The sequence below is a fragment of the Callithrix jacchus genome, chromosome 2, assembly GCF_049354715.1.
Source record: "Callithrix jacchus isolate 240 chromosome 2, calJac240_pri, whole genome shotgun sequence".
NCBI lineage: Eukaryota > Metazoa > Chordata > Mammalia > Primates > Cebidae > Callithrix > Callithrix jacchus.
Window position 1 is genome coordinate 81,699,665 of NC_133503.1, and position 25,561 is coordinate 81,725,225.

General features: G+C 39.6%; 1 protein-coding gene across 4 annotated transcripts in view; it reads right to left on the reverse strand.

Moving 5' to 3' along the window:
- The window catches only part of MEGF10 (multiple EGF like domains 10), a 170,759-nt gene that overhangs the window by 141,894 nt on the left and 3,304 nt on the right, over positions 1-25,561 (reverse strand). The window contains exon 1 of one of the 4 annotated variants that reach the window (XM_054251993.2): positions 13,135-13,319. The exons of 2 other annotated variants lie outside the window; for them this stretch is intronic. The gene's annotated coding sequence lies outside the window, so the exon portion shown is untranslated. Of the gene's footprint in view, positions 1-8,562; positions 8,617-13,134; positions 13,320-25,561 lie in introns of those variants that run through there. One more of the 4 variants, XM_035290964.3, reaches the window with a different exon arrangement.

Below are 25,561 nucleotides of genomic sequence, written 5' to 3' on the forward strand. Positions count from 1 at the left end.
ACCCCAACTTTATGACTCTTAAAATAGGGCATTGTTTTAGTAGATAAAGTACCACATACTGAATTAGCAACACCACTTCCTGTGGTATCTAGACTGATCTTTCAGCCAAGAAGTGACCCTGTCTGACCCTAATGGTTGGAGAACAATCTCATATTGACAGGAAAATTGAGCTTCATTATCCATATTACTTCCTTTGTTCACATCATCCATAATTATCTCTTCTAATTTCCCTGTGTCTCCTGGTTTGTCTTCCCCTGCCATTTTTAGTGAAACTCAGGACCTGACGCCATGGGGGCAGGTGGAAACAGTGATGGGGTAAATTCTAGTCTGGTGCAGCATCAAACTGATCACTGGCGGGTCACTGGCTCCCTCTCTGTTTTATTTCCTTTGCAGAATCATCAGTCAGGAAAGCAGCTTTCATGGCAAGCAAACTTATAATGAAAGTAATATTTTATCCTTTGCTTTTCTTATAAACCTCCACAATGCCTAGATTCATTGACTTTTGTGTAAACATAGCCTTTAGCAGAAAGCTGGTCCAATACTCTAATTTTACAGATGATGATGCTGTGGTCTGTAAAATTTAAAGTTTGCCCAAGGTCACAAAGCTATTTTCCAAGTAGCTTCTCCTTAGGCCACTATTGGGCCAAAATTCAAGATCCTGTCAGTTTGTCTTGCCCAATAATATGAATTGCTCCACACAAAGGTAATAAAGACGCAATAACTTTCTTTCTGTGGCTGATGCCACTGTTAATAGAGTACAAATATAGAGATAATTGGCCCTAGGGTGCTTATAAAAGTTTAACAGTAAAAAATTGATTAGTTGGCCAAAGACTTTAATAAGGCAACTTGTGAATGCTCCTTTTCATTCCCAGGAGGAAGAACTCGCAGTGAATTATGTCTATTCAATCTATGCATCAAAGGAGCAGATTAGATACAGGCATGGTAGAAGTTTCGCCAATGGCCATTTAAAAGAGCTGATGGAAGGTAAACTGACATCTCCTAATTTCCTCAGTGCAGTGATGCCTTCTTAGTTCTCTACAGTATCCTCAGCACCCAAAACAGCACCTGGCAGAGCAAATGAATAAATGAATCTAAACAAGAAAAACAGAGACGATTTAACTATGTAAGTCTGAACAAGTAATTTAAGAAAAAAAAAAAACTAGTTTAAAGAAGCAAAGTGAGGCCAGGTCCAGTGGCTCATGCCTGAATCCCACTACATTGGGAGGCGGAGGCAGGTGGATCATGTGAGGTCGTCAGGAGTTCAAGACCAGCCTGACCAACATGGTAAAACCCTGTCTCTACTAAAAATACAAAAATTAGCCAGGCATGGAGGCAGGCACCTGTAATCCCAGCTACTCAGGATACTAAGGCAGAAGAATCACTTGACCCTAGAAGCGGAGGTTGCAGTGAGCCAAGACTGCACCACTGCACTCCAGCCTGGGCAACAAAGTAAGACCCCATCTCAAAAAGAAAGAAAAAAACACAAAGAAAAGAATTTGGAATAAGATTTGTAATTGGTGCTTTGGACAAACCAAAGTCTATTGAAAAATGTATGTTTCAAGTCACAGGTTTTTTAGGAATTAGCAATTTCTATATACCATGAGGCAATTGTGCATTGCTTATGTACCTTGAAAATATTCTCTTTTGTTACTTTTTTAAAGTTCTAGGAGAGGACTTTGCATTTGTTTGTTTGCAAGTAGGCATAGTTTTACAACTTTTACAGGTTTACTGGCATTTTAGTTTTTCCTCCCCTCATTTTCAGCCAATTATGTTTGATCTGCTTATTGGCAGTGTTTTTCATTCACTTATTTATCTTTTTATGCTTAAGTCAATTTTTCAATGACAAAATTGTTGGAGAGTTCTCATCTCTTACTTCATGCAATTGTAAGCTTTGTATATTCTAGGATGATTTTACAACTTTTTAAAGCATATCATTTGGCTACTTCTCTGCTTTTCAAAGTTATTTAAGATCCATTTTTTAGCCAGAGATGCCAATTATGGCTGCTTAGTATGGTCCCATCATTTAAAACTGTTTATCATTTTTTACGTCCGCAAAAACGTCTATCAGGGATAAGGAAATGGCCACTTTTTAAGTTGGGGATTCCTAAAAACATCAAGTTTTTAATCCTTCAGTCTGACTTTTTACTGTAAAGATAAAATAGGTGTATAAGTCAGGTCAGGCTGCTATAACCAAATGCCATAAACCAGATGTCTTAAGAACAGCAGAAGCTTATTTCTCACAGTTCTGAAGGCTAGAAATCCCAGATCAAGGCACCGGTAAATTCAGAGTCTGGTGAGGGGCTGCTTCCTGATTTGCAGGTGGTACTCTTCTCCTCGTGTTCTCACATGGTGGAAGGGGCAGGGCAGCTCTCTGTGCATTCTTTTATAAGGGCACTAATCATACTTACTGATCCCGTTACTGATAGCAAAGTTTAAAACCAATGTCAAGAAACAATAACTTTGACTAGTTTTTCAGTTTAATCGGTTCATCCTTCTCACCAATCAACTTTCAATTCCTCCTCCATACTGCCACCAATGCTCTAAAAACACAAGTCAGAACATCACATTCCCCTTCTTAAAAGCTTTCAAGAGCTTGCCTTTGAGGTAGAGTTCAAACTGGCATTGAAGATTCAAGATGATCTGAGTCCAGCCTCATCACCCAGCAAACTCACGTATATGTCACTTGAGCAATTCTCAGGTACTTTCATTTCCCCAAACATTAGTGGTTTTCACTCCTTTGTCTTCACCCATGCTGTTCCTTCTTGGAAGGAACTCTCCATAACTGACCGTAACTCTCTGGTCAACTTAATTCTCACTCTTTAAGGATCAATAGTCACTTCCTCATAGAAGAGCTCCCTGGCTAACCTCGACATTATTCTTCTTTTCTCCTGTAACACCCTGAAACATCCCAAGAGTAGCTGACGTGTTCTTTGTGAGTAGTAGCACACATTTTATTCACTGTTTTCTTGCTTGTCTCTCCACTAGCTACCAAACTCCTTCATGTCAGAATAGTACATTGTTCATCTCTACATGTTCTTGGCATTCTTGAATGAATGAATGGCCCATAGGAAAAATCAAGCTGAGAATGTGCAAATCAGTTGTTCCGGATCTTGAAATCATTATTCTTAATATTTAAAAGACAGAAGTGGAAAGTCAAGATGATCTCATTTAATTGCTAAACTATACAACTACAGTGGAAAATCCTGGAGTTGAAATAAAATGATTGCAATACTAGTGATTATAAATATGTAAAACACAATGAAAGTTTTGTTTGGGGGATTTTTGTTTTAACTAGAGATAAAAATTGTATAGTCTCTGAAGAGAATGTATTGGCATTTTCAATGGTTTAATTAATAGTTAATCATTCTGTAAATTCATTTAAAAGCTTAAGGCTTTCTACTCATTAGCCTTCCTTTATTCTCTTTTTTTCTTTTTTTTAATTTTTATTTTTTTGAGACAGAGTCTCACTCCTTAGCCAGGTGCCGGGCTGGAGTGCAGTGACGTGATCTCAGCTCACCGCAACCTCCGCCTCCTGGGTTCAGCAATTCTCCTGCCTCAGCCTCTCGAGTAGCTCGAACTACAGGCATGCGCCACCATGCCCAGCTAATTTTTGCATTTTTAGTAGAGACAGCGTTTCACCATGTTGGCCAGGATGGTCTCTATCTCTTGATCTCGTGATCCACCCGCTTCGGCCTCCTAACCTTTATTCTCATTAACTGGATCTGCTCAAACATGGCTGTGTTGGCTGTGATTCTTGTGGACCCGGTATTCATCTCAGCTGTGGGCAAGGTGAGGTGACGATGAACATACATTTGAGAGCAGCAAAGGGCGCATCCAGGAGGGGCCGGAAGTCAGGCAGCAGAAGCCAGCAGGAAGTAATAAAGGCAAGATAAGGAGGCAGAGCAAAAGTGCAATGGCACCAAACCTACATGGCAGCCTTTTCCTGCACTAAAGCCTCTTTTAAAGTGTTGCGTCTCCATTGATAAAAAGCACAATTCCTGGGGCCTGCCTGTGTGGGCTGGAACAGGGACCCATTTCAGCAAATTTCACCAGAAAGAACAATGTGTGGGAATACCCTAGAATGAAACTGCAGTAATTAGCAGACTGCTATGGTCTATAGCAACTGAAGGACTACTCTGCTTCAATATGTTCTTAAAATGTTAGATTAGTACAGTTTAGAAAAGAAAAAGATTTTTATTACAAAGTGATTCAAAATATATGTTTGAAATATAGACAGAAAGAAAAAGGATTATTTTGTTTTGTTTTTTTGAGATAAGGTCTCACTCTGTTGCCTAGGCTGGAGTGCAGTGACACAGTCACAGCTCACTGCAGTCTCAGCCTCCCAGACTGAATGGATCCTCTCACCTCAGCCTCCTGAGTAGTTGGTTCTACACATGCATTCCACCCCACCTAGCTAATTGTTGTATTTTTGTAGAGACAGCGGTCTCACCATACTGCCCATGCTGGTTTTAAACTCCTGGACTCACAAAATCTGCCTGTATCAGCCTCCAAAAGTGCTGGAATTACAGCTATGAGCCACCATGCCCAGCAAGACTCATATATTTTTAAGTTTTAATTTTGAGAAGTAATTAAGGTCTGTGATGGTCTTTGATGAAGGTCACATTGTGACCATAAATTTTAAAATATTTTAATGGACCACCAAATGTACATACGTGTTTGTACATTACCCAAATAAGGCAAAGAATTTCCTTTATGCAAAGGTGGGCGTAAATGCACACCAAGTATAATGTTAAGAATAAATATATAAATAAACTGGAACATTAATATAGAGATAATTACAGTTTTTATGGGAAAAAGCCTTTAAGTTTAAGCAGATTCTGATAACTCTTTAGGGCAATTTGAACTAGGGAAGCTAAAGGTATTTGAACTAACACTGTGAGTTCTGAACTCAGCAGGGTCACAAGCTTTGCAACCTCTGACATTTTCCTTAATCTCTTCTGTTCTTGTCCTCATCAAGTGTCATTTCCCTGTTGCCTTTATTATAAATTCTCTCCGTCAACTCTTATTTTTTTAAGATTCAAAGTCTCTAATAGCAATACCTTCATTTTACTGCAAATATTGGAAACAACAGTAGCCAAAAGCACTAAAAATTAAGTGCACCCCATTATAATGAATACATTCATTTCCTTCTTATATAGTTTCCATAAACTATATTACTGTCATTTGTTCAAGATTTTAAACTTCTTAATCATTTAATTTAAACGGGAAAAATAAAATCTAATGAATTTAAACTATACATGAAGAATTTCTCAATTGAAGAATCGATGAAGGATAGAAATAGTTTCTGCCTGGAATATATTTTTTCTACCCTGCTAATTTGAGAGTCTATGATTCATTTTTAAAATTCCCTTAGGTCAACATGTAAGCCTCCCTATTTGTTTGAAATTCAAACCATTACATAACCTTTCTGTCAACTTACTTTTCTCTTCTCTCATCCCACATCTATTTATTAGCGTGTTAAGGACATAAGTAAAAATTGTCTAGTCTTTTCACTAGAAACTGCATAGAAATCTCTAATGGAACCAACTCTCCACATCCTTCTTCTGATATTTCTGTTTCCCTGAGCTGATGGTCATCTTTTGACATAACCAATCCCACCTCTTCAACTAGACTATTGGATCTTTGAAAGCAGAGCCCATGGTTTTGTCTTGTCTCCTATTCTACTCCTCCTTGACTTCTACTTCTCTCCCCATCTGCAAGAATATAACAGATGATCAATATATGGTTGCTGAGTAAGATCAAAGCCAGGATTTATAAAGTCATGAAACATTAAAGCATATTGAGCACTTGAGGAGAGTCAAGGGATCATATCCTGTGAGTCCCAGACAACCGATCCAGAGGCGTGAGGTTGGAAAGAAATACCAGAGTGGGATCCATAACTAGGGAGAACAGACGTCTCAGCGCGGAGCCTGGGTAACTGAGAAACAATCCCTGAAGTGACCTATTCCGCCAGGAGGTGGCGCTTCAGCTCAGGGATGCCCTTGGTTGGCCAACTTCCCACTTCATCTTCAAGGCATCTCCCTGAACTTACAGAAATATCTCCCCACCAGCAATGGAACTGGAACCAAAACATGAGCTGTATCATCCCAGAAAATCTTGCCCTTCTTAGGAAAAAATATAAGAAAGTTATTTTAAATCTTATTTAAAGAAAATCTTTACTTTTCCAGCAATTGTATAATCCTGAAGGAGGTGTCTGCCTGAACGACAGGTCTTCCCCACTGTATCTGGGAGCTCTCACTTTTAGATACAAGGTGTATATAAGGGTGATTTCTTAGAACAGATTTTAATGTGGCAAAATCTGAGTTTGTACATTGCTGATTTTACATTTAGCAAGAAGCATATTTGACATCAATGGAGGAAAAAGTTGTCTAAATGCATAAAGGTAGTAAAAAGTGAGTTATAAATATTAAGTTTCAGATGAGAAAACAAGTATGAAGTATCATAAAGGTTAGTACTGTTTTAATATGTGTGTGTGCATATAACTGTGTACAAACGTTAAATCACACAAATTACTTTTTCAGGCTAATTGGATGAGTAGGTTAACTTTATGATTTATTAACACAAGAATTGAAATTATAATTAAATCTTGATTCTTCTCCATAAATCATATGCTTCATGGGTTGGGTTAAGATAGATAAATTTAAGAATCTAGTCAACTACAAATTCTCTTGGAGATACCCTGAAAACTCAGAAGTATGCATTTGGAGAGAAAATAATAAAGCAATGATCTTACAAAGTGGATCTATGGCTACACTGAATTAGAAACAAACAAAAAAATTATCTCCAGGATATAAATGTGGCTTCCAAATCTACACTATCCCATAGAGCCATGTCAGAAAGAAAGCAATGCTGTCTTTCCCAAGAGCCCCAGGGTCACAGAGAACCAGCCTTCACAATCCAGGAAGAGCTAAAGAGAAAGTTTTCAGCCATGTGCTCTTACTATTAAGAGCGTATACTTTTCCTACCTGTCCCAAGTCATGAAATTCTTAGATTAATTTCCTTTAATGATGAGCCAGGTTCATGTTCATCATTTAAAAAGAAAGAAAAACAACCTTAATTAAGACACTTGCTTTAGAAACTGCCACAATCAAAGACAGACCTTTTCAGATGTAATTAAATTTTTTTCAAGATAATTTATCTTATTAAAATATGGTAATTTACCATAGTTTCAGGTTATCTGAAACCTTTCTAAGATTGAAAGCTATAGTTAATTTCTTGCTATAAGCAGTATAACTGAAGCTAAGAGAGTCAGAGAACATTTTATATTTACAAAAGCACATAAAAGCTAAAACTATTTATATCCAAGGTACTTATAGGAAACTGGCGTACTCCAGGAATCTGCATATGGTTTGATATCGGAGTGCAAAGGGCAATCCAGAAAGAGCACAACTGTTCTGGCTGAAAGAATCCAATCTTCCCTCTGAGGCATCCCTGCTGATAAGAACTTCAGAAGAAAATCCTTACAGAGACGTAATTTTTGACCACATCGGTATGCCCAATTCAAAATTCTGTGTGACTGGAGGTTTAATGAAGCACTTTGTTATTCTCTGAAATAAAAATGAAAAAATAGAGACAGTTCTTCAGGCTTAATTACCACATCTGTTATTAGGCCCTTTACCATGATTGACTGGAGTGTATGTTGGACACAGTGCCAAAAATCTCCCCATAAAAGCAGCTTCCTGCTCACTGCCTGAATGGCATTGGTCTCTGTTACGACCAGGATTTCTATGGCAAACAAGCAAAGTCTGATGCCCACAAGCCACTGTGCCAGCTGAAGGCACTTTTTCTTGGTGCCAGTTAAGATAGAAATGGGGCTGTCACTCTGCTTACTCTGACTTCCATCCCTCTCTGCCTTCTCTCCCTCCTTCGAACCTGACCACGCTTCCCTGGAGCCCATGAAAAGAAGGCACAGTGAGAGAGGAAGGAGCAGGGTGAGACAGGGTGGGAGCTAAGCTGTGGTTTTGTTAGGATGCCTACTTGCAGACATTAAATTAGAAGTTATGATGGGATGCTGCCTATTAAAATCATTTCCTAGCTCCTGCGGTAATTGAGACTTTTTAAAGTGCATGCAATGCTGAGAAGCTGACTTCTCTAGATATCTAGTCCCTTAGATGATTGAGGCCCTGTGGATATATGTGATCCTTTTTGAAGATCAACACCAAATGAGATTTCAGGAATTTAACATTGCATTCTGTAACATGCATATTAGAGAAACATGTTGCCAGCCTTCCTTGGCATCAGTAAAACTGTTCTCTGACTCCTTCAAGTCTATACATAGACATGTGAGGGATCTACTCATTAAACTGCAGTTCATTTGAAAAGAGTTGTCTTTATGAAGTATGTCATCATTCAACTTTTTAAAACTGCAAAATCCAGACACAGCTCTCTGTATGTCTGAGTCAAGTTACGGTGCAGGCAGCAGCACAGGGACAATTATTGGCACACAAAACCATTCTTCATACGAGATACACAAGCATAAAAGCCACAGAAAACACTTCACATCTGAACACATGCTGGGTAGGAAAATACTCAAATACTCACCTAACGCAAAACTGGCTGTCTAAAGTAAACAGCAGCTCCATGGCTCAGAAGTCCACAGCTATGACATAAGTAATCAAAAAAGACTAAAACTTATATAATATTTAAATATATCCTTCTGGAATCACCAAGTGTACAGAAGAATGTCCTTCAGGCTGTTTCTGCATTTAGTTTGCTTTTCAAGATGAGATTGTATAAATTTATGATGTACTTCCCACTTGCTTTTTTGTACTAAGCAATATGTATAGTGTTTTGAATGTATAGTTACTATTAAAATGGTGATTCTGTACACAGAATATAATCCAGAAATAATAGTGAGTAAAGTGTAAGAAATTACCAAGGAAGAGAAGGATTTTCAATTAGAAGGGTTTTACCAACACTTAATAAAAATAAAAAATATATATATTGTATTTTCTAAAAAGGAATGAACTATAAAAATCACTGTCTATACACTTGGGAAGGGGGCTGAGGTTTCTTAGAGGTTCACCCAGGGGCCTTCTCACTTTTCAGCCATCTTTCCACCTGAGGACAAAAGGAGGGTACTTTAGGAAGTAGATCTCAGCCTTCTCAGACAAATGGCAGTCCAGTTTGGTGTCATAGACGCCTTGCAAGTCATGATTGCTAAAGAACCCACTCATAAGCCCCAGACTTTCTGAAACCTGCCCTTTCTCTCCTTAGCCCCTATAGTACAAATTATTGAGGCTATTTTCAAACTAAGACTTTCCCTCACTCTCTTTTAACCATAAATGATCCTTTGTGATCTCCTTGAGAAAAAGAGAAGAGAATGTTAGAGCACAGTGAAAGTGGAATCAACAAATTCCCAAGTAATATAAAGGCCTCTCTCTATACAAGTAAAAAAGAGCTGTCTCAGAGCAAAATCCCTTCAAAGATAAATTTCTATAAGTAATGGTTTGTGTGATATTACAGAGAAAGGGGCCATCCTTAAAAAATATCTAAAAGCAATTTGGCAATGATTCTTGGATATGATACCAAAAGCACAAGCAATGAAAGAGAAAACAGATAAACTGTACTTCATCACATTTAAAATTTTGTACAACAAAGGACACTATCAACAGAGTGAAAACACAACCCACAGAATGAGAGAAAATATTTGTAATACATGATAAAGAATCAATATCAACAATTAAAAAGAACTCCTACAATTCAACAATAACAAAACAGACAACTTAATTAAAATATGGGCAAAGAACTTGCATAGACATTTCTTAAAAGAATATATACCAATGGCCAATACGCACTTAAAAAAAAGGTCAACATCACTAATCATTAGGGAAATGCTAATCAAACTGCAATGAGATACCACTTCACACTGATTAGGATGGCAATTATCACTAACTCTTCCAAAGAAGGAAAGAAAGAAGAAGGAAGGAAGGAAGGAAAGAAGGAAGGAAGAGAAGGGGAGAGGGAGAGAGGGAAGGAAGGAAGGAAGGCAGGTGGGAGGGAGTGAGTGAGAAAGAAAGAAAGAAAGAAGAAAGAAAGAAAGAAAGAAAGAAAGAAAGAAAGAAAGAAAGAAAGAAAGAAAGAAAGAGAAAGAAAGAAAGAAAGAAAGAGAAAGGAAGGAAGGAAGGAAGGAAGGAAGGAAGGAAGGAAGGAAGGAAGGAAGGAAGGAAGGAAGGAAGGAAGAAAGAGAACAAGTGTTGGTGTTGGCAAGGATGTGGAAAAATTGGAACACTTGTTCGTTGCTGTTGGAAATGTAAGATGGAGCAGCCACTGTAGAAAAACAGTATGGTGATTTCTCGAAATACATGGGATTACCATATGTTGCAGCAATTCCCCTTCTGGGTATGTATCCAAAAAAGAATTGAAAGCAGGTAATTGAACAGATATTTGTACACCAATGTTCATAGTAGCATTATCCGCAATAGTCAAAAGGTGGAAATGACACAAATGTCCACTAATGAATGAATGGATGAACAAAATGTGGTATATACTATAATAGGATATTATTTAGCCTCAAAAAGCAATGAAACTGCCACATGCTACAACCTGGATGAAACTTGAGGACATTATTCTAAGTAAAGTAAGTCAGTTACAAAAGAACAAATACTGTCTGATTCCACTTATATGAAGTACATAGAGTAGTCAAATTCATAAAGACAGAAAGTAGAATGGTGGTGGCCAGGGGCCGGAGTGAGAAAAAAATGGGGAGTTGCTATTTAATGAATACAGTTTTGATTTGGGGTCGTGAAAAAGTTCTGGAAAGGGATGGTGGTGATGGATGATGTATAACAACATAAATGTACTTAAATGTACTTAAAATGCCACAGAACCATACTTTAAAAATGCTGAATTTTATGGTATGTTATGTGCATTTTACCACAATATTATAAAAAGTCTAAAAGCAAGCTAGTATTAAGGACTAAGTAACAGATGCCTGCGCAAAAGGTGGGAATTCCTTACTTCTTTCCCCTACTCATCTGCATGATTGAGACAGACATTCATGAATTCTTCCATGGCTCACAGGGACCACACATGGACTGGGAATGCATTTGCTAGGACTTGAGAGTGGAAGGAGGTAAAACATAATAACAGCATGATCCTGTGTCAGCCTGGTCTCATCACCCCCTTCTCCTTAGGCCAGTGTCCCAGAATTTTACCTCTCTGGAGAGATCTAAAACAGATGGCAATCCCTCCAGAATCCACACACAGAAACCAAAATAGAGCAATTTAACTTTCTCTTAACTTTAAGTACATGAAAACTGAAAGGCCGTCAAGCATTTCGAAGCCACTGTGCAATGTCAGAATTCCAGCTCTCAGCAACAGCCTGACTGAATTCGAAGTTTGATTTGCTTGTTCAACTTGGAATATCTTAGGGATCTGGACCTGTTTATGTTCCTTGCTTTCTCATAAAACTTTTAACGAATTTGAGATTTTAAAGGAGCTTGTCTTTCTCAATTTCAATGCTTATTTCCCCAGTTTGGATTTTTTGGGTCATAACGAAGTCGCTTTGCTTTTGGGTTTTATTTTTCCCGTCTCTCATAATTGCTAATGAAGTTATGATTATAAAAAACAATGCTTGTTGAGTACAGAAGGCCGATCTCAAGCCCTCCTGGCAGGTACTCTCATAGACCAGTTATTTATAATACCTATAGGGAGAAAAGAGCTTAAAAGATCAAGCCACGCTGCACTCCTCAACAAAGTAGTCCACAGCTGTACAACAGACTGTGAGCAACTGCTCCGTGAGGGGACAGCGAGACTTCTGTTTTCCTGCAGGGTCTGCTCAGGTCACCGCATGTGGCATGGATTAGAGTCCCTGGGCTCTATTACCCTGTGGAGCAGGACTGGGGGTTACACACCAGACTCCTCAATCAAAGCTCTGTGCCATCAGGTCTCTTGGAGAACAGATAACAGAATTTATAAATTTTTTTAAAGCCAACAATTTCTTTTTTGTGTGTGAAATTTGTAAGTTCAAAATAAAAGAAGAGAGCAACATTCTCTTTTTTTTTTTAATTATACTTAAGTTCTGGGACACATGTGCAGAACGTGCAGGTTACATGAGTATATATGTACCATGGTGGTGTGCTGCACCTGTCAACCCATCATCTACATTGTGTATTTCTCCTAATGCTAACCCTCCCCTAGAGCCCCACACTCCCTGACAAGCATGGTGTGTGATGTTCCCCTCCCTGTGTCCATGTGTTCTCATACATGTTTCCAATAATCTATCATGGTGGAGTGGAAGAAAATGTCTCCAACATGGATAGAAGAAAGTTTGGACTTGGTCTGAAGTTGGTGAAATTTTGAGACTATGCTAAAGCTGTATTTCAAGAGACATGTCCGTAGAGTTCTTTAGGCTGGGACCTCACCATGAGTCAACAGAGAGGAAGAGCCCCCAGGGAAACAGCTGCCCCACAGATATTAAGATATTAGTAATCATCCTCAAAATAAACTCTTTCAGTCACCCGGTTTTGCATCTTCCATTTGGTGCCCAGCTCTGTGGCCAGGCGAAGCAGCTAGCCCAGGCGAAGCTGGGGCTCTGCTGTAGCTTCTGCCAGGGATGAGCCCTTGCCCACCCCATTCCCACCACTGGGCTGCACCCCAACAGCCCTGACATGGCCCCAAAATCTCCCTAGTCAAGATCACAGGGTTGGAAAGAAGCTTTTTTGAGCTCTTTGCCTTGTGAAGAAAGAAACTGAGGCACAGAAGAGTTTTCTCAGGTGCCTAACGTCAAATGGTGTGGCAAAGCTAGAACTCAAGGCAAGATCCTCAGGCTCCGGAGCCAGTACTTTTTTTTTTTTTACTCTTCTGTGTTATCTAACAGAACTCTGGGGAAAAGTGTGCTCCTCTCACTCTGGAAGCATTGTGTTGTTGTCTCATTCAAGGCCATGCCAAAGCAAAACAAAACAAATATTTGAATGGATTAGTGACGTTGGCCTTGAAATCTGCATCACTGTCAATGTTTTTCATTTGCACCAGGATTAGAAAACATTAAAAACATTACCTCAAGTTGATGCAATTCTCAAAGCAGGCAGCTAAGCCTGGCTCATGAGTGAGTAATGCTGGAATCTCAAACTCGGCTGATTCCGCTACCCCCCCCAACCCAGCATAAAGTACCTTTAAGATAAAACTTGAACTGAGTCAATGAAGCGAAGCCTCCTAAAAAGCAAGTCTCTGCTTAAGTAGCTCCGCTTCGGCTGGACTTCTTTCCTCTAACCATGGGTTCCCCATTGGGCCTTCAACAAGGAATCTGAGGCCCAGCGCTAACCACCCGCGAGCATCTTCGCTTCGCTGCCAACAATACTGGGCTACAGTGAATGGATGGGATGGCCACTGCTCATGGCTCTTTCTTCTGGGGCACAGCAGTCGGAGCCAAGCAGTGAGGCACAGTCCCCTTCTCATTTTTGTGAGTGCACCATGAAGGAAGGGCACTGTGGTTCCCAGCATACACTAAATGGGCTTTGCTCTACCTGGGGTTTTACTTGTGCTGGATCCAAATCCAACATACAGACTGGGAAGCTGCTTGCTTTTTTTTAAGGAACTGTTCCTTAGAACTCAGTGAAAAACCTTGCCCGGATTCCACAGACCTTTCTTCACTCACTAACACTTTGTTCTAAAAATCTGCCTGTGAGGACTTGGTTGCCATCCTTCTCAGCAGTGACATATTTACCATTAAAGCAAACAGAGAGGGCACAGTCAGCCACTAACCCAGGAAAACACTGCAGTCTCTCTTATGTGCCAGTGAATGAATCCACACGCCACTGGGGCCCTAATTACATGGCCTCATTTTTGTAAATAGCACAACCTGGCCAAGAAATGAAAAACAGTCTTCCAAATTCTCTAGCTAAGCAGAAAACTCCTTCGGTTAAGCTATAAGAAACCCTCCTTAGGTAAAAAGAGTTAATGTCTCTCTGTCTGCCACACCTGAACTCAAGAAAAATCCAGAAAGATCAGAATCCTGTCCTTTAGGGAAAGGACTACACGTAAGCACATGCTTGAAATTCTATAAGCAGATTTAGGTGATCACTTTCCAAAGCTATTTGGCATTCATAACAATTCAATATCTTCGACCAAAGATGACTGTGCAGGGAGGTGACAACTGGACCTAGAGAGTTAGCTTATAGGATATTCATAATCATAAAAATCAGATTCTACAGCAACCATGGGCTTCAGTGGGGCACTCTGACCCGTCCCCAGTGGCTGCACAAACAAAACTACAGAGCATCATTTACATACTGCCTTGGAAGAAAAGCAAGGGACTTTTTTTTCCAGCCCTAGCTTGGCAGAGCTCCACATCACAAGCTTTTTTGTTTCTGTTTTTGCTTTGTTGTGTTTTTAATGGCAGAAGAAAAGTGTCTTTGCTTCAGGTTGGCCTTCACCAAAATAAAAGTGGACCATCTGGCTTAGCTATACTGAGGAACTCTCTGCACCTGAATCCTTGGCTGGCTCAGGCATAGTGATCACTGTTCTGGAAGGAGGATTCTTCTCCTAAGTGCAGGGAACCACCTCATGTCTCCCAACCTAGGTGAAGTGTTTCCTCACTGGCAGGCCTCTGCTACTCAGCCTCCCTCACATTTTCACCCCCTCCAGTCTGGGTGCATCCTATGAAAACTTAGCTATGAGGCCAGTTGTTCAAAAACTAAAAGTTTGAAATATAAACTGTCCAGGCTCTTCCCATACTTCATATTCTCCAACAATGGTACTCTCTAGCTTTGGATCTATTTCACTGCTCATTAGTGCCTCCTCTAGAGGAAAAATGGGTCTTGCTGGAATTTTAACCAAGCAATTTTGTAAACTTTTGGCCTCACTAATGTATGGTAGGAGGTAAAGTCAAGATTATCCATTTAAATGAGTATTAGGATTGTGAGTTAGCTTCAATTTTTCATGTTATTCTTATGTTCCCACTATTGTAAATAATCTTGAAATTAGGTCCACAAATATTCTTTTAATGTCTTGATTTGCTCAGGGTAAAAAAATACCATAGACAGGATGGCTTAGCCAATAGAAATTTATTTCTTATAGTTCTGGAGGCAGGAAATCCAAGATCAAGGTCCTAGCCAACCTGGTTTCTGGTGAGGGCTTTCTTTCTAGCTTGAAGACAGCCACCTTCTCACTGTGTCATCACGTGGCAGAGAGAGAGCAAGCACTCAGTTTCTTTCTCTTCCTTTAAGGGCATCAACTCTATCATATTAGAGCCTCACCCAACAACTTCATTTCACCTTAATAAGCTCCTAAAAGCTCTCTCTCCTCACATAGACACATTGGAGGTGAGGACTTCAACATATGGATTTAGGGGGTGGGAAAGTACAATTCAGTCCACAGCTCTATGTTTGACCATTTAGGAGTAGAAAGGAAAATAAAATCTATTCTATGTGCTCAAGGAGCTTACATTCTAGAATCAATTTATGCAACCGATTGAAGGGCCCTCAAAGTTTATGCAATCTCTTTCCACAACCTCCAAGGCATCCTTCTTAATATACTCATAAGAACACACCTCCAGGCCAGTTGCAGGGGCTCACACCTATAATTCCAGAACTTTGGGAGGCCAAGGCAGGTGGATCACTTGAGGTCAGGAGTTCGAGACCAGTCTGGCCAACATGGCAAAATCTTGTCTCTACCAAAAAATGCAAAAATTAGCAGGGCGTGGTGGAAGGTGCCTGTAGTCCCACTACCTGGGAGGCTGAGGTAGAAGAATCACTTGAACCCAGGAGGCAGAAGTTGCAGTGAGCTGAGACTATGCCACTGCCCTTCAGCCTGGGCAACAGGAGACTCTGTCTCAAAATAATAATAACAATAAACAAACAAAAAAAATAACATACACCCTGAAAGTTGTTCTAGCTGGCTATTTCATTTCAGTTCATGGAAAGGGGCACAAAAGCACAGAGAGCTGAGGAGGCTTATGGCCCTTATGATGTGGTAACACAAAGAAATTAAATTCAAACTCTGGCTGTCTCTAGAGGGAGACCACATGTGCTGAGGTCTGGTCCTCTCCGTCTCTCTCAGACCTGGATACTTCAAAAGACTTCTTGATTCAGGGTCTAGAAGGAGCATTATATAGAAGCTTCTGCCCAAACCAAGACCAGGACTGTGGTCTGTTGGAAAGAAGAATTTTGCTGCTTGCCTGAATTAGGAAGGCAGAGTTTGTATGCTAATTAATTCAACAAGTTCAATGTTCAAAATCATATTTAAGATAGCTCAGGCCTGAGATACAATATGCCAGGATTCTGAAATGGATTCACTCAGTTAAAAACAGAAGTAACCTAGACAAATCTTTGGGTAGAAATTTAAATCTCAGATACAAAAAAACAAGAAAGCCCTACTGAGCATTTGCTATGTGCCAGGTACTATCCTAAGTCCTTTTCATTTATTGTCTCAATTAAACCTCATAAAACAGCTCTTTGAAAGAGCTACCATAATTATCCCCTCTTAAATTGTAAGGAAACTGAAGCATAGAGTAACTGCATGGACATACATTCAGTAAACAGTGGGACAAACTAGGATTCAAAGCTCAGAAATCCGGTTCTAGGACCCAAACCCCACTCCATTCTAACACATCCATGCCTGAACTTTTCAACTACATTTGTCTACTGGACATAGCAGTCAATGCTTGAAATGTTTACTAGACTGCAAATCCAGGAGGGCAGGAAATGTGTTTAATCCTAGCTATTGCCCTATCCCTGGCATAGAAGATTGCATGGTGTATATTAAGGGCTCAATCAATATTTATTGAATAAATAATGATGGGTTGTGTTCCAGTTATTATTGCAATAGTCTCCTTATTGTCTTCCCCATTTTGATTTCATTTTCTACTCTTATCATCAATGATAAGCCTTTGATATCTACTGCCTGGTGAATTTAAGCACTGGCAGCCAGCTTTCCAGGACTTTCCTACTCAACAACAACCTACACTTCCAACCTTATTCCTTTTTGTTTTTTCAAGACAGAGTCTTGCTCTGTTGTCCAGGCTGGAGTGCAGTGGCAAGATCTCGGGTCACTGCAACAACCACCTCACAGGTTCAAGCGATTTTCCTGCCTCAGCCTCGCAAGTAGCTGGGATTATAGGCGCATACCACCATGCCCAGCTAATTTTTGAATTTTGGTAGAGACTGGGTTTCACAATGTTGGCCAGGCTGATCTCAAACTCTTGACCTCAAGCAATCTACCCACCTTGATAGTTGGGTCTCAGCTATAATTCTATAGTTGAGATAAATAACTTTTGGCCTCCTAACGTGCTGGTATTACAAGCATGAGCCATCGTACCTGACCCCAACCTTATTTCTTGATTTTCCATTATACAAATCCTTTACTCTGACCATTCCTGCTGGTCCTTGCCCACACTCCTGTCCCTCCTCAGGGTTATACATTTTTGCCACTGATGTGCTCTCTCCTCTTCTGTGATTATGTTAAGTTCACTAATCTTTCAAAGTCCCATCTCTTCCAAGAAGCCTTCTCTGGTCACCCAATCCAGTGATCTCTCCTGAAATGGATCCTTAAAACAGATCACCTGCTTCCTCTACTTTCCTTTCCTCATAAACAGACTGGTAAAGTGCTGAAGACTACGGCTTGCCATTATTGGTATTCTCCTCCGCATGAAACCAAGGCTTGCCTTATAGCACACACTTAACGACCAGGGTCCAACTGATCTATGCAGACACATCTCACCTAAATGCAAACATCTGCTGATTTTTTGAAATAAAGTTTTCAACCTTTAAAAAAGACACATAACCTAACATTCATTATTTTAACCGTGCTGTGCAATTATCATCACTCTCTAGTTCTGGAACTTGTCCATTGCCATAAAAGAAAAACCCATACCCATCAAACAGTCACTACTCATTTCTCACTTCCCCTAGGCCCAGGAAACCACTAATTTACTCTGTGGAGTTGCCTCTTCTAGATATTTTATATAAATAAAGCCATACAATATGTGGTCTTTTGTGCCTAGCTTTTTTCACTTAGCATAATGTTAAGGTTCATTCATGTTGTAGCATATATCATACATACTTCATTTCTTTCCATGACTAAATAAGAGTTCATTCTGTAAATACATCACATTTTGTTTATCCATTCATCAGTTGACGGACATTTGGGTTGTTTCCACCAAAAATAGTAGTTTGGGCTGTTGTGAATAATGCTGCTAGAAGCATGTGTATACAAGACATTGTTTGAACACCTGTTTTCAATTCTGCTGACATCTCACCAAGGAAAAAAAAAATTCATTCACTAGCAGCCTCATCCTAAATCTATAGTTGAGATAAAGAACTTTTTGTTTAGTAACATACTATCTTAAAAGACATTTATGCTCATGAGTAAATTTAACTGTTTTGTATTCCAGGACATTGTAAATTCCTTATAGCTTATGCCTTGTTATCAGAGAATACATTTTCTAACATCTGCATTTAATTAATAGAATCTTATGTAAGCATTTGAATGATTCTTTCATAAGAAGCAGACCTGATTCCTAGATGTGTTACTTATTCTGGTGTTAAATAATAATAACTAACATATATTGAGCATTTGCTGTGTGCCTACCACTAAACTAAATGCAACACTCTTTGAGGTATATACTATTATCTTTTCACAGTTGATGAAAAGAGGCTTTAGAGAGCTTGAGTAGCCTGCACAAAGTCATCAAGATTTCAGCAGTAGACAAAGGATCCCAGCCAAGCTTGTCATACTTCATACAGTAAATGACAAGGTCAGCAAGAGACCCAAAGCATCAGAATCTTTTCTCTTAACCCACAACTTGAATCACATGTGTTTGTGTAAATCAACATCCAACCTATAAGTCTAATGCCTAAAATGAAGGGTACACACTGTGTACTCAGACCTCCCATAGGTGTGCTGTACCCATTTCAAAGTTAAGGGCCCCAGACTCTCTTTTGGAGAAAAAAAAATGCTCCTATTTTCTCCATTTGAGTCTACCAGCTCCATATTATAAAAGCAAGCTGGAATGTTCTATCAGTACAATGACTCACAACTCACTTTGGTATAATCTATGCAGCGCCACACTGACAGATGACAAGGGTCTTCTCAAGAGAAAAAGGATGACAGGATGTTCTGGGACGGGAAGCATGGGTTTACAGGAATTGATCCTGCAGCTCACTGAGGAGCTCAGGAAGTGTCGGCGGAAATAAGTGACCGAGATAAGCCAAAGACTCCACCCCTCATATCAACTCATCCCAGTTAGAAAAATCGGAGGGAAACAAAGCATTCCACTCTTAGACTTTAAAAGAGATGTCATCAAAATGTTCAGAAAAACATCCATAATCCATAGAGTCTTTTTCTGATTTCTCCTGACAGATTAAAATGAATGGGAGGAGAGTACAAAGTGAGAATAAAAAGATTTGCTACTTGGCCAACTTTTGGCCTACTTGGCCAAAACTACATTTGTTTTAGATTCTAAGGAATGGGTCTCTGCTAACACTATTGATCTCTTAGGCACTGGATTTGCTGCCTAGAGAAATAAAGCAATCCCTTATGATGGTGTTAATGCATTGTGTTCTGACACACAGCTCTCTGGCTATAGAAGTAAGGGTGAATTGATGGGTACGTAAAGCACTAGGCCCTCCCAGCTGCACCAGGATTCCAATTATCTTAGAGTTTACAGTTTCCCATCGTGATAGATTCTCAATTCTACATTAAACATAAAGCTTTAATTTTTGAATTTTTTATCGAAATGTAAAACAGAAAAAAAGGCATAAATCAAAACTGAACAGCTCAATAAGTTTTTATAAACTGAACATACCCATATAACCAGTACCCAGATTAACATAATGTCAGTATCCCAGAAGCCCCGTTAAGCATCCTATGCCTACAAAAGTATTTAGTATTATATGCACTACTTGAGACAAAAACAACAATAAAAGGGACCATAGAGCTTTCCATTTTTTTCAAAAATTGCTGCACCTACACAGAATTTCAAGTGTAGCACAGTATTCAGGCCTCAAAGCACGGAGGGTGAGCCTCTCTACATCACACAAATGGGGAGCCAAATGAACAGGCCTAATGACAACACATTGAAAATTAATGAACTAATGAACTAATCAGCAGAGTGTTTAACACAATCCTTTTGCCACCCATGAAGTCTCCTCTTCCCATTCTCTTCCCATTCTCCACTTCAAAGTCATCTATATCATTGGCAAAACCATTTAGTACAGAAGAAACAAACTGTAAGGAGAGGGGGGAATGAAAACATAATGAACAAAATAATGCCACTTGCCTCTCGAAATCCGCTTGCTTCTCCTTCTTTAATGGATTTGCAATGATAATCTATAATCAAGGTACAATGATCAACTTAATTACTAGGCGCTCTAAGTGACCTCAAGCAAATCACATATTGCCCTCTCCTGGATACAAACCTCTTATCTCAGAGACAAAAGGATTCCTACTGGCCAGTGAGCACCAGCTGCCTAACACTTGGTGTAAATGGGCTCTCCAGAACCCATCACATACAGAAAAGGCTTTCCCTGTTCTGCCTCACTCAAGTCTGTATTCTGTGCCTAACTTAAAAAAAAAAAAAAAAAAGGAAAAGAAAAGCCACCTACAAATATCCACAGGAACTAGGAAATAAGTCTCCCTTTGAAAGAAACCCAGAGGCAAAGGCTGAATGAATGACATACTTTTTCATAAAGGGAGTAATCAGGCTAAAAGAATAATCCTGTGGAAAAAAGTCTGTGACCTTTGCAAAGGCTGTGACCTTGAATCTGAATCTTCTTCTGACACAAAGAATGTAAGCAATTGTTGAGCCCAAGATTGGATCTTTACAGGAAGTTTGCAACCCTTTCCCTCAGGGCTAGAATCCAGTTTGAAAGTTAGGGGTGAGGAAGGGTATCTAGATGGCATCTGGAGAGTCACCCAGCCTCATAACTGTCCAAACTTACCAATAACTTTCTAGTGGTACTCATTGTATATCAAACTCAAAAAATTCTGAGCTTCAGAACAGCTATCTAGATTTGGAAGGAAATTATTAATGTATCATATACCCAGTGATCATTCCCAGGAACACAGAATTGTTCTCTGAAGTCAGAGACCTTGATTTAACCAGGATTTCAGATCAGGTACCTTTGATGAGTATGGGGACACAGGGAACATTTTTTATTTTTCAAATCAGTAATAAAATCCTGCAATCACGTTAAATCCTGCAATCAGTACAACATAGTAGAAAATAATTCTTCCTTAGCCAAAGATCCACTGGCTTTCTGACAGACTTGTTTTCCCCCAGAGCTATGTCTGCAGCTCCAAAACCAGAGGATTAATGATGCTTCCTCGGAATTACTTTTTTCCTTCCCAAATCCTACCTCTGACACATTGCTGCAAGTAGTTTAACTGTGAAAGGCCTTGACCTCCTTTCTTTGTCTCTCTGATTTAAGTGTGTCTGTTTCCTTGGGGCTACCAAGCTCAGTTGGACGGCTGGCCGCAGTGGAATGGTGCATCAGCCAACCCCTGAACAATGGGTCCCTTTTTCCGGCTATCACATGAACAGTGTTGTGTTACAGCCATTGTCCCTTCAAGTAGAGAGGAGAGGCACGGGTTCTCACAGACCAGCTATTCTCTGTGACCCGTCTCTGGCCAAGTCACTAAAATTTAAAAACACACACCAAAAGGCATGCCTTTTAAATGGAGCACTATAAATGTAACAAGGATCGTCATGTAAATATGGGCCACCTGCATCAGTACACCCTGTTAAAAATACACATCCTGGGCCCTGACTACACACCTACTGAATCAAAATCTAGGGAGGAGCCAGTATCTGCAGGTGATGCTCATGCCTCTGAAGTCAGACCATGGGTAAACATGCCTCGAGCGTTTCTAACCTCACTCATGGTCCGATTTTGCACATCTTTTAAGGAATCAGCTGAAGGTAGGGAGGATATTGGAGGGACTTACCAAATCTTAGTGCAGGGGGAGCAAACACCTGGGAAAAAGGTGAGAACAATGGGGGCTTCAGATGATAATAGGAATGTGGGGTGCGTTTGGTGGCATTTTATTTGTGGCTGGGTGGGTGGCTTTATGCTAAAAGAGACAGTATAGTAGTGTGGCAGGATCATCTTTAAACTTCTTAAGGGAAAATATGAATTCAGATCCAGGTAACACTAGAAGAAACATGAGACCTGTCTCTATCTCTGGCCCCAAGAATCCCATAATGGTTGAAAGGAAGAATAGTTTTCTCATTTTACACCTTCTCATGGAATAGGGAGGAAGATTTCTAGCCAATTTTTACTTGAATCTCAATAGGTCCCCCAATCCCATCTAGTTTCTATAAATTAACTTCAGTGTAATGTGAAGGGTCCCTTTAATGCAGATAGTACCATGGGAATGGGCAGGTCCCTTAAGTGCCTATCACAAAATGATTCTCAAATGTAAACTCACCACTCCTGTAGAACGGTTTATTCACTATTGCCTGAAGGTGCCTTGCAAATTCCTGCCACCACATGTTTGCTGAGCCCATTCTGCCCCTAAGACGCCCCATCCATTCAAATCTCTCCTTTAAGGTCCCACACTGCCAGGAAGCCTCCAGTGAGCACACAGAGCTCTCTCTCTCTCCAGAGAGCTCTTGTGGCAGCTCTCAAAACTGCCGCTTGGCTCTTACTACACCCAGGCTCACCTGCTCAGGTATATTTCTTTTTAATTGTTGAGGGTACATAGATGTATATATTTATGGGTTACATGAGATATTTTATATAGGCATGCAATGTGTACATTTTTAATCTGGTTTTTCCCTTGAAAGCAAGAACTTCTTGGTAATTACACATTGTATTTATCCCTATGCCCTACATAGCTAATAAATATCTGATGAACGTCCGGGTGTGGTGGCTCATGCCTGTAATCCCAGTACTTTGGGAGGCTGAGGCAGGTGGATCACTTGAGGTCAGGAGTTTGATACCAGCCTGGCCAATATGGCGAAACCCCATCTCTACTAAAAATGCAAAAATTAGCTGGGCATGATGGCATGCACCTGTAATACCAGCTACTCGGAATGAAGTGAGGCAGGAGAATTGCTTGAACCACCACCTGTGGCTATGTTGAACACCAGCCAAATCTGTGCAGCTCATCTGGGTCAGACGAGACATTAATGACAAGGCACTTAGTCATCCTTTAGGATGTTCCCAAAGATACGATGTTTTTAACAGATGCTAACATCCTGCACATGTACCTATCAAGATGAGGCTGTCCATACTGAAATACTGTTTTCTTTGTCCTAGAAGTGGGAACAGGTACAATTTATTGCCCTCTGAGTAGGAAATTGAGGTGGTTAAAAGTGCTTTACATAGTTTCTTTATCTAGGAGTATAAATCACTAGAAATGAAACGAGAGGAAATCACTAGAAATGAACAACCATAGTAACAGGATATATTATCACATTCACACTTTCCAGATTGGCTAATGCCACAGAGTTTGCATTATCAAATAACATCCACACAGTGACTTGCAGTTCCACAAAGTTCTATAAAGTAAAATAACATTGGTTTGTACCTTCTTTTTTCCCTCATAGTATGAGAAATCCTTTTATTAAATGCTCTAAATTAGTCCTCTGCAATAATGATGTTTAAAAAGAGTTAGAATGATCATGGTGAACAATGATCTAAAATGGTAAAGAAAAGAGAGAGAAAAGATAATTAAAATTTTGTGGACATTCAGAAGGGAGAATGAATGAATAAAGAGATTAAGAGACCAGTTAAAAGACTTGCAAAGGTTGCCAGAAAATGATACAGGCTTATGCTAAGCTAGAAAAAGTTCATTTCAGAAACAGAATTTTTAAAGAAGACAAATCAACAGAACCCAATGAATCTTACATTAATTCTTAAAACTAAACTAATTATTAAAACCAAATACTGGGTACACATCCTTGAGAAACTGAGAGTATAGGCAGTCCCTCAATATTGCTTCATTTGAAGTCCATCAATGTGGTTATTTGTACTGCATTTATTGATGCTGCTACCTCCCTGCCCTATGTCATGACGCCTCTCAGATACCAGCTGATGAATGAACTTTTTTGGTTTTTTATTTTATGGTACAGCTGCCCATAAGCCAATAGTTCAACTTTTGCAGAATCACCATCCTTGTCATTACTCTGAGAATTATTCATTCACTTATTCAAATGTGATTGCCTATTTTCATTATTACAAAAAAGCAAATGGGAAATGGGAAAATTAAAAGCCTAATAGTAATTATGAGAAGTGTTTGTCTTATAAACTCAAGTAAGACAAAGTTAGAAGTTATTAGACATGCCAAAAATGGCAAATCTTTTCATCTGAATCAGACATTTACTGAACTTGAACTTGAATTGTTGAAATGAGGAGAAAATATCCAAAATTATGGAAAGTTTAAAGAAAGAAAAACTAAAGTAAGGAGTATATACTGAATGCTGGGTCTAAATAGCAAGGTATAATTAGAGATTTCATCATATATTTAGCTCTCTAGGGCCAGAATCCCTTAAAACATGTAGAATTTTATACAATCTTCAGACCCATTTTCAGCAATGTGTCCTTTCAGGAAAGAAGGAAAGAAATATTGATACTGAACCAGTCACCATGTTCTGATCAAATACAAAAACAGAGGCAGAAGCGTTTTCTAAACGGAAAAGCACAGGGCAAAGTCAGTTATTTTTGTTGGCATTGGCACTGCCATTCCAGTGCTCTGACACTGTCATTCCAAAAACCAAACCAAAACCATCCTAAAGGATAAGCTCAGCTCTTCATCATATTGCCTGCAATAATGTTCAACATGTAACATTAATTCAGTGGTATTTGGTGTTTCATAAGTTCTCTTAGGATATTCTATCTTGTCCTTTTTCCACTCCAACTGATTTATTATTATTATTATTATTATTATTATTTGAGACAGAGACTCTCTCTGTCGCCTGTCGCCCAGGCTGGAGTGCAGTGGCACAATCTGAGCTCACTGCAACCTCTGCCTCCCAGGTTCAAACGATTCTTGTGCCTCAGCCTCCCAAGTAATTGGGATTACAGGCATGTGCTACCACTGCCAGCTAATTTTTATATTTTTAGTAGAGACAGGGTTTTGCCATGTTGGCCAGGCTGGTCTAGGACTCCTGGCCTCAAGTGATTCACCCACCTCAGCCTCCCAAAGTGTTGGAATTACTGGCGTGAGCCACTGTGCCCAGCCCCACTCGAACTTACTAACTTCCTAGCCTATGTCTAAGCAAATTGGAAATTCCCAAATGGCTTTTCCACACCCTCTGTATGTACACACTATTGTCCCAACCACTTCATGTGCTAAGAAAATGTTGACTATCATTCATCCATTTACTTTCCTCCAACATTTGTTAGGTATTTATTACATAACTATTATGGGCCAGCCACTTGTATGAGAGCTTACAATAAGGAATGATGAAACCGCCAGTCTGTTCGGGATAGACAACATTAGGATAATAAACATGGCTGATACAATGTGATAGATGCTATATTAAAGCTATCCGCAAGAATGGGAACTCACATGAGATATCACTAAGTTTATGAGAGAACTGGGAAAACCTTCAGAAGGAAAATCTTCAAAAGAATTTGAACAGTGTCCCAAAAGA